Genomic DNA, 10895 nt, shown 5'->3' on the forward strand with positions numbered 1-10895 from the left:
ACGATGCTTCCAGCAGGCTCATTTTCTCAGCCAAACTCTGTTCCCGATTAAGTTACCATATCCCTTGTTTCTTAAAACATTCCAGGCATTGATTTCCTTAACAGTTTACATGTCATGTGTTTGATACAATGGACAGGATGAACTATTGTGCTAAATGGTCTTTAATAATTTCCCTGTGTGAGGGGTACACCATTGACTCACTATACTGATGCAATTAACCTCCATAGTTCATTCTTCAACTGATGTTCATTTGAAACTTACCATATATCAGGTAGAAAATGTGTTGGCTCAAGATCATTGGGAGTGTTTACCATCATGATTTCCTTCCTCATATGCCATGGACAATCAGGAACTACTTTTCTGTCGTTTCTGGTATTGCTGCTACAGGTGTATGTATAGGCTTTCTTCCATGGAGTGAGGAGTCATTTCGCTGAGGAGGAGGGCGGGATCGCCGGGCTGTGGTGATCTAGCCATTTAAACCTCTTGTACATATTTCTCTCTTCTTCTATAAAGTTAAGGTACGCCTTTGGCGTACTCTCGAAAAAAGAGGAGTCATTTCGCTGAGCTGGAGTCCAGGAGTTCGTGGAACCGGGCAGTTGATGAATGGGGCCTTATAGTATGGAAAACATGTTGGTTGCTGTAATCGAATAATTACTCATGTGGAACGTCTTGTTTTCCTTTCACCACACAAGCTTCTTCTAAGTCACGACATGATACTAGATTAGAGATCGTTTCCCTTTTGTCAAGTATAGATACTAGATCACATTTTATTTGGGAGTTTTGTTTTGCATCATTTGTTTGAGTGAGCTTCATTTCTCACATGGTGTCGTAATTAATAAAACACAGTTTTTTATGTGCAGAGCATCTTATAAGACTACAACATTACAATTGGAAAATCTGCAACGACTAGCGAATTGCAATTTCCTTTTCTACGTACAAACATTCATATTGCTCAAATGGTGTTTGATCACTTCTTTGATAGTGCACAGAAAAATTCTTATTTAGTTAGACACTTGTTGCTGAAAATTGTATCTAGCACTTTGTGTAGACCAGGTTATTCCTGGGATCTTGAACTTATCGGTTCTTCTATTTCACTAGTTGCACTTCTGAGCATATAGGTCGACATTATGCAAATATGTAGCTGTTAATTTAACTCTGTTTTATGAGAAAACTTTGACTTTGTGTGCATTATTTAATGTGAAAGTAAATTTTGTTCATTAGAATTCATAAATATGTAAGGTCTGCTAGAACTTTCTTTTTATTAGTCCTCATCACTTGTCCATAGATGAAGCAAATGATAGATGAAGTGAGACATGCTGTTGTTGGATAAGATTTATTACTTTCTTAAATAAATAACATGGTGATATATGGGGCATGAAGAATAGACCCAATTACCGGATGGATCTTAAGGTATACAACGACACTGAAGAGAACAAGCCCGGTTCTGCATCCTCGCTGGCGATCGTGTAAGATATTCTATGCTCGAAGTACTACTCCAAAAATCATATATCCGTAGTAACAAAATTATTGGTGTGAATTCATCATAAGTCTTTGCTTGCCTTGTCCAATAATTTTAAGTATTGAGAAACTATTTTTGTTTTATGCTCTAGGATGTACAAGCCCTGTATTTTTATTTGTGTGCTAAGTCCAGTTTTTATTATTTATGCTACAGCCACTGTCGAAGCTAGGGTAATAGAGATGGTGTGCCGGCATAGGCAGGAGCGATAGCCTTTTTAATCTACGACCTTCTTTCTTTTTTCCTTTCCTTTTCTAAATTGATTTTTTTGGAATATATGAGGCATTTGAATTAAGAGATGGAGGATTTGATTACGTTGCCAAAGGTGGTCTCAAGTTTAATTCACTAATTAGCCATCTTTTCTATTTAGAGTGAAGTTATACTACGGTTGTTTGGTTACACATTTTAAGAGGGTGCTTGGATCCAAGGGACTATTTTTAGTCTGACTAAAAATAGTCTCTTTTAGAGGCTAAAGTTCCAAGCACCTCTGACTAAAGAGAGACTAGGACTAGTCTTGAGGCTAAAAATTTTTAGTCATAGGAAACCTACTAAAATATGTATCAGCCCTCTCTCTCCTCATTTAATTACTCTCCTTTAACACATGCGAGTTCTGGATTGGAGGGTTTGGAGGATAATAAATGCTTAATAATTTGATTTTAGTCTCTTTAGTATTTGGATCCAAGCATGGGTGAGGCTAGCAAGTTTTAGTCCCACTACTTTTAGTCATGGGACTAAAACGTATCCAAGCACCCTCTAAGTCAATACTTGCTACAAGTATGTTTGACAATATGTTAATTAGTCTGGCATCTTGAGTACCGTTTCTGGTTAAATGTGTGTGAATTGGGTGAATTATAGGTGTCGTGTTGTGATTTGAACTACCACAGATTTATTTATTGGTTTAGACCTAGGTAGTGATCATGCCTCCAAATATTTGTAAAAATTCCTATCATTTGATTGAAAAAATTGATGGGAACAACAACACACGCCATACTTCGACACATAACTGAACGCTTAACTTCCAGCGATGTAGTAATTAACAATACTTCTTAATAAGTCTCCGCACTAGACAAAGAAATAGAAGGCACTCATACTTAGGATTCTCTCGTCACATATCAATGCAAGTGCAAATTAAACTGGGGGCACACAAACCACAGCGTGCAGGTACAGGTTGTTCTTCCGTCGGACAGTGAGGCCCATCTCCTCTGTCATGTCCAGCTCATCTGGTCTCACCCCTCCTGGGAGCTCCCAGTCGAAGTGGTAGAGAAGTGCGGCCAGTACAATCTCGATGCTAGCCTGCGCAAACATCATTCCAGGGCACATCCTTCGACCTGCCCCAAATGGTATGTACTCAAAGTTTGTTCCTTTGAAATCAACCATGCCAGATTCAAATCTCTCTGGTTTAAACTCCTCGGGGTCTTCCCAGTGCCTAGGGTCTCTTCCGATTGCCCATGCGTTCACTAACATCGTGGTGCCCTCGGGGACATCATACCCGAGGATTTTGCAAGGCTCAGTTGCCTCCCTAGGGAGAAGCAATGGTGCAGGTGGATGAAGCCTCATTGTCTCCTTGATGACGAGTCTGAGGTACTTGAGATTGATCAAGTCATCCTCGGTCACCTTCGGCTTTCCTTGCAGGTTCTTGCGTACTTCGGCTTGTGCCTTCCGCATCACATTTGGGGACCTCATGAACTCTGACATGGCCCATTAAAGAGTGATTGCTGATGTCTCGCTTCCGGCACCAAACAGTTCCTGCAATTTGCCGATTTGATGAAATTTGGAATTGCTACGTATTCTAGGCAGTTTTGGATTGTCACCCATATGCAGTGAGATATCCAGTAGCAAATCCTTGAATAATAGCGAGTATAACATATAACAATTCTTCGATTCTGTGTGAACTCAAGAAAAAACAAAATGAATTAAGAGACACTTGTGTCTTGCTAGCTACTCTCTCGTTTCGAAATACTTGACCCTTTTTGTTTTGTTGTAACTACTCCATCATTTTTAAATACTTGAGCTTTTTTATTATATGTTGGTCAATTTTTTTGGTTTGACTCAAATTATGAAACAATTTTAACATTGACAACAACATATTGATAATAAATAGAATCAATCACGAAATGAACTATCAAAAAATGTATAATTAGTTTTGTTTAATACTGCATCAACTGTGAGGTGGCGTGGTGACTCATGATTAATCTCCAAATCATTCCAATTTAAAAAAATATGGCATATTTCTTACGGAACTCTGTGGGCAAAGTATAACTGCTAGAAGAGGGAAGGCAGAAGTTAAGAAATTGTTGCACTTATAAGTATAACTGCTTTGATCATTCCCATGGTAAGGGGCACGTCGAGGACACCTTCCTTGCGTATCCTCATGAGCGCGTCCACTAGGTCCTCTCCTTCCTCCACGACACCGCTCGCTGAGGTGGTGGTTGCCCTCTGCTCCTCGTGTTGCTTGATCACGTACTCCATGAGCTCGAAGCTCTTCTGGTGGTACTCCTCGGCCCGCCGTGTCGTGCCGCTGATGAATCTCGCGAGCCACGATGATGGGAACATATCGCTAAGGCTGAACCCGCCGGCGATCTTGACACCATCCTCGAGTGTCTGCAAGAACTTCTCATGCCTCATGAATCTTTCCCCAATCATGGCGCGTACCGCCGAATCGTTGATGAGGATGGCAATTCGCTCACTCACGTTCATGAGCTTCATGGACGGTGCCGCCGTGATGGCGGCCACGAGTCGGCAGACCTCATCCTCCCGGATGTGGCGGAACGACTGCACGCGACGCACACTGAGAAGCTCCAAGATGCAAATCTTGCGAAGCTGCCGCCACAAGGCGCCATAGGGAGCGAATACCAGCCCTTCAGAGTTCATAATCTTCAACGTGGGGCTCAACAGCCGCGTAGCGAAGACGACGTCATGCGTCCGCATGATCTCGCGGGCAGCCTCCGGGGATGTGGCCACCATCACCGGCACCTTGCCGAGCTTGAGGTACATGAGAGGCGCGTCGAGCTGGTGAGCGAGGTCGGCCATGACACAGTGCATGAGCTGGTTGCCGGCGAGGTGATGAAGACTGCCGATGAGCGGAAGCCGCCACGGACCGGGTGGCAGACGCACGCCGCTATTGCCACCGCTGTGTTTCGTGTTGAGCTTGAAGAGAAGGAGAGGAAGGAGGAGAGCCAAGAGAAGGCAGAGGTAGTACGCCCACTGCTCCATGGAGAGGTCTCGTGTGCACTAGTAGAAAAAGAGGCTTCCGTCCAGCCTCATTAGTCGCGAAACTGTAGGAACCGCGACTAATGAAGTCTTCAGTCGCGGTTCGGCAGATGAACCGCGACCAAATGCCTGGGCCCAGGGCGCTCGCGGGCTTTAGTCGCGGTTGGCCAGGCCAACCGCGACTAAAGGTGCCCAAAGGCCTTTAGTCGCGGTTGGCCTGGCATGAGAAGAATGCTGCAGAAGTAATTATTTTCATTCATTTGCGCTCTATATCGATCGGCCTATTTCGTTCATTTCCTAATATCAAGTAACTAATTAATAACTCTCTTGTTCATTTAATTTTCTTTGCCTCGTAGGGTTTGGAGACGGTTCGTAGATACAAAGGTCGGTGAATTCAAAAAAGAGCTAGAATTCAAAATGTTAAAGGCTAAGAATGCTGGGGATATTCAGCCACCGGAGACCAATCTATGTGGATACTATGTCTGTGAGATGATCCGGAGATACACCTCTGAGCGGGTTCCGAGTGATACCAATGCTAAGAGGAATAACCTCCGGTGGATGCTTAGTCCAGAAGCTCGCTTCCGACCACTTCAAGAGGAACTAGCTGGATGGTTCAGCAGGGAAGTCCTCCATCCTAAAGGAGAACACTATTACGAGGACGTAGAACTTTATATGCATTAAATCATGTATGGAAACTTGTTCAAAATTGTATATGGTCATCCGATGATATTGAATATATATTGTATATTCCTCTTGAATTCTTTTCGGTTCTAATTTCAAATTTATTTGAAATTGTACATTCATATGCATGTATGTAGTACCGTAGAATATATGAAACTCCTTCAAAATTAAAATAAAGCACAAAAGAAATAAAACAATACAAATTAAACAGAAAACAGGTTTAAGGGGGGAGGTTTAGGGGGGGGGCTAAAACCCTAAACCTGCGGCGGCCTTTAGTCGCGGTTGGCCAGAAGAACCGCGACTAAAGGTCCTCCGCCCCGACGGCCACCTGGCGCCCACGTGGACGGGCCTTTAGTCGCGGTTCTTAAGCAACCGCGACTAAAGGGGGGGGGGGCTTTAGTCGCGCCCGGTCGGTCGCGGTTGCGCAACCGCGACTAATGGCAGTTGCGAACCGCGACCAAAGGCCTTTTTTCCACCAGTGGTGTTGAGCTAAGGCGCAGTGTGGTAGAGTGAAGGTGATGCTGCACTTTGAGTCTCTGGCTCAAGGGCCTGATCTTATATAGTACTTCCTCTGTTTCTAAACATATTTAAAAAAATTCTATATAGACTACATACAAAGTAAAATGAGTGAATCTATACTTTAAAATACGTCTATATACATCCATATGTAGTTCATATACAAATCTCTAAAAAGATATTTTTAGAAACGGAGGGTATTAAGGCGCAATGCATTAACTGCTGGGTTAATTAGGGGGTGAGAAACGGAAAAGCAGCCTGTATGCAGCCAGTGCATGCACGGTGACAGCTTGATTATTGACCGGGGGAGTAATGCGTCATAATTGCGTGAGTAATTGGGGCATGTTCAATGCAGGGCGGTTACTTAGACGCTTATAGACAAAAAAATACATAAAATTAAAGAATAATATAAGCATCCGCCCTACGCAACGCTGGCCGCTAATCAAGGCGCTAATAACTGGTGGTTGTTGCACTAAATGCTATCTTTCCATGAGGCTAGTCATAGTGGGACTAACTTAGGTAGTAACATAGTGCACTTTAAGAAAAAAATTTTATGTGGCAAGTAGTCAATGAGAGATGGTAACATAATATATCACTGTAACATAGCGCTTCTCAAGACAAGATGAGTCTACAAGTTAATAAATGAAGCCATCTATGTTACTACTATTATGTTACTTTGTATTATGAAGGTAGTAACTTATACTAGTGTCATATGCATGATACTAGTCTAAGTTACTTCCCACTATGACCAGCCTGAGAGAAAAAAAAGGCCAAGCGCCCGACACCAAATATTGCGCCGATACCATGGGTGACTCCAGGATTTGAGGGTATAACCACTAATCGGCCAAGATTTCTATCCTAGCGCCGGTTCCTAGTGCCTCGCGTTGGAGATGCCCTTAGGCGCTGTGGTTTAACTACTTATGCTATTTTTCGGTCATGAGCAAATGAATTTACAGCCAATCGCTAATCACCTAGATCCCAGAAATTGCTCATGCGCGCCGAGTAAACCGTGACAGAGCACCTAATCCCTGTCCTCGCATGAATTAGGTATTTCTGGCTGTTTGATTTCATTTGTTAAACATTAATGGCCGTCAGATCTAAAGTAAACGCTATGTTCGCCGCGAACTGGGCCTGAAATCGCAAGGGAAGCTACTCCCCGTAGCTATTTTGCAGCCCTGTCATTAATTGGGCCACGTCTCCTGCTCGGGCCAAGGCTAAGCCCGGTTCAGCCTTACACGATGACATCTCCCTCCCTTCCTTCGCTGCTCAGGCTACCCCCTCCTCTCCCTGCCGCCGCCCATGACGACATCTCCTCCCTCTTCGCTCCCCTACATGTCGATGTCGCCGCCTATGCCTTCGCGTCCCTCGCCCGTCTCGTGGCTATCAGGACTGAAGCTGTCGCGATATTCTTCAGTTAACTGTAGCAGATCAAGAAGAAAACATTTCAGAGAAATGGACGGCTGAGATAGCTCCTCACTATTACCATTTGTCGCTAGCTGTACGATGAAGATTGTAACGTTACTGTTAGTTACTGCTCCATTTCACCTCCTTGCCGGGAGCTCATCGCCTATATAACAGCGGGCTTGTGGCTGGCAGTCATCATCGTTATTTTTTCCTACAAGAATTGCCAAGATGGCCAAGTAAACTCATATATAATACATATATCGTGGATCCGGGAGAAATTCCCCAATCCCCTTTCTTCAAATCCCTAAACCTATCATCCTGGACTAGCTAGATCCTGACAAATTGGTATCATGAGCAAGCGTTCCTTGGCGGAGGCGAGTTCCGATGGGTGATTTTTTCTCTCTCTAGGTATTCCCACCCTTTCCTTCTGATCGGCGACGGAGTCCTGAGAGGCGTCGGGGTTGAAGAGTGTCGGCGGTGTGTGGTGGCACTGGCGGCGACGATCGTTCGGGTACAAATCAGCCGAGCCGGAGCGGTTGGTCGAGCACCTCGCTAGATTGGTAAAATCCCGCGTCTGAGCACTGATCCGTGTACCTTGGAGGCGTGGATCAGGGCAGCGGCAGGATTTGAGGTCGAGCAAGGGTTGTTGGTCGATCCAGTAGTAAAATTGCTAAACTCCACTTCAGATCAAGGCGATGGGGCGCGCGAAGGTAATTGATGAGACGGATCTGCAAGAAGTGCTGTCTCTTTGGGATGATTTCGGAGTTCTACAGAAAGATCAAGCTCAGATGCAGGCTGATATGGCAAAACTGCATGATGATGTCCATTCGATCAGCTCAAAACAGGGAGAAATTTCAGTGCAAATGGGGAATGTCGAGTAAGTGGTTCTGGACTTGGGCAAGCAGCTATCCACAATTAATGTTGTGTTGCAGACCTTGGTGAAAGCGCCAGTAAGAGAGAGACAACTGATCCAGCTTCAAGTTCGCAGCAAGCACCTAAATCACCAGCAGGGTCTCAAGAGCAAATGCAGAATCAATTGCTCAGAATAGACCAACTCAGGAAACAGCTGGAAGCAGGAAAAGAGAAAACAAGACAGTTAGAAGAACTACAGATGCAGAACTTACCTCCTAACAGAACAAGTAAACCTGCGGCTCCACCTGGATTTAATCAGCAAGGCAGAACAGAGCAGGCAAGTCCTTTAGGAACACGAATGACAGCAAGACACAATTCTTACACTCCTGCATTTCAGCAACATTATCATCAAAATAGAGACAACTAGTTATGGCAGGGGTATGCTAGAACTTATGAACAAGACATGCAATGTCAGTTCATGAAATCTCTCACTAAAGGACCCAAAATGGATTTTCCTAGATTTCAAGGTGAGGACCCAGTTGGGTGGATCAGACAGTGCAATAAATACTTTCAGATGTGAGGTGCTCCTGAAGAATATAAAGTCTCTCTTGCTCGGCTATACATTATTGGGGAAGCTGATGTGTGGTTGAGAAGATCAGGATTACTGGAGAAGAAAGTATCATGGAAGGAATTTTGCACTGAAATCACCAAGAGATTTTCTGAAAAATTCAACTCCATGAGACAATTAAACAGCTCTGTGTCTAAATATACAAAGACATTTGAAGATCTTATGGCTGATGTCCAAGAGGAAAATCCTGAACTAGCAAAATCTTGGTTTTAAGATGCTATGTAAATGGTTTGAGGGAGGGCATAAAGTTCCAGATCAGACCATTAAGACCGCAAACACTCACTGATGCTTATTGGTTAGCTAAAGATGTAGAGCCATGTCACCCTCCAGTGACCACGGTGCCTAAAAGAATTTTTGTCCCTTACAACAACTACTATCAGAAAACCTCTGGGAGTTTCCCTCCAAAGCAGAGTACCACTCCCTCTTCTCAACAGCAAATTCCCATCAGGCATACTAAAGTTCCTGTTAACAATACACAGAAAATCAGGAAAGTGGGTGAGTGTTGGAGATGTGGAGATAAGTGGGTGCATGGTCATAAATGCAAATTAGTTCCAACTATACATGCTAGGAAACAAGAACTAGAGGAGCAAACAACTTATGAGGTAGAAGAGCAACAGCTTGAGGAACAAATAGAACCAGTATCTGAAGGAGATCAGGCCATGTTCATCTCCACTTTTGTAGTGGGACAACAACTTGCAGTGCCTACTCCAACAGTGATAATACATATCAATGGAAAAAGAGCAGTGGCCTTATTAGACTCTAGTAGCACTACATCTTTCCTCAATCAGGAGTTTGCAGTCAAAGCTAACTACAACATGCTGCATGTTAAACCTAGAAGCATTGCAGTAGCTAGGGGTGGAGTATTACTATCTACTGCAGTGGTTCCCAATTGTGAATTTCAGATTGCCAAACTGACAGTATCTCACAATTCCAGAGTAATCTCTCTACCAAGTCATGATGTTATCTTGGGATATGACTGGTTTACTGTTGTTAGTCATGTTTCCTTTGATATCCCTGCATAGCAATTTGGGTTTACACATGGGGGCAAACAGACTGTGTCAACAACAATGTTCTCTACTGCCGCTAACTTGAAAGAAGTTCCACCCAAGAGAGTGGACAAGCTGATGGAGAAAGGAGCTGAAGTATTTCTCTGTCAAATTCTTAGCATACTCATGAATGCTCCTGAGGATTTTAAAACTCGACCAGAAATACAGAAATTACTCTTGGAATATGTAGATTTGTTTGAAGAACCTAAAACACTACTACCTCAGAGGGCATTGGACCATAAAACCCCTTTAGTGGCAGGAGCTACACCACCCCAGGCCAGACCTTATAGAGTCCCTCAACACCAAAAGAAGGAAATGGAAGAGCAAATTAAAAATTTGTTAGCTGCACATTTGATAAGGCACAGTCAAAGCCCTTTTGCAGCACCAGTTCTGTTAGTTAAGAAAAAGGATGGATCTATGAGGTTATGTACTAATTATAGAAAGCTCAATGCTCTCGCAATTAAGAACAAGTTCCCTATACCAGTTATAGAAGATTTGTTGGATGAGCTCCATGGAGCAAAATACTTCACCAAATTGGACTTCAGGTCTGGATACCATCAGATCAGAATGTCACCTGAAGATATATAAAAGACTGCCTTTAGAACATTCTTGGGGCACTTTGAATATTTAGTCATGCCCTTTGGTCTTTCAAATGCACTTGGTACATTTCAGGAACTGATGAACACCATTTTTGGGCCTTATTTGAGGAAATTTGTGTTGGTTTTCTTTGATGACATATTAATATTCAACAAATCTCTCAAAGAACATCTAGAACATATCAAACTGGTAATGGAGTTACTAAAGAAACATCAGCTCTATGCAAAGATGTCTAAATGTGTATTTGCAGTACAACAAGTGGAGTACTTGGGCCATGTTATCTTTGAAAAGGGGGTAGCTACGAACCCACAGAAAATATCAGCCACTTCAGATTGGCCAATTCCTGAAAATATTACTAAACTAAGAACTTTTCTTGGTCTGGTTGGGTATTACAGAAGGTTTATGATACGTCCATTTTGCATCATGCTTTTATATCAATATTTAT

At 43.2% G+C, this 10895-nt stretch overlaps 1 pseudogene; it reads right to left on the reverse strand.

Moving 5' to 3' along the window:
- Nucleotides 1-2644: 2644 nt before the first annotated feature.
- On the reverse strand, nucleotides 2645-4729 carry LOC123143564 (desmethyl-deoxy-podophyllotoxin synthase-like; annotated as a pseudogene).
- Between the last annotated feature and the right edge of the window lie 6166 nt (nucleotides 4730-10895).

Source organism: Triticum aestivum, chromosome 1A (assembly GCF_018294505.1).
Source record: "Triticum aestivum cultivar Chinese Spring chromosome 1A, IWGSC CS RefSeq v2.1, whole genome shotgun sequence".
In the NCBI taxonomy this organism is placed as follows: Eukaryota; Viridiplantae; Streptophyta; class Magnoliopsida; order Poales; family Poaceae; genus Triticum; species Triticum aestivum.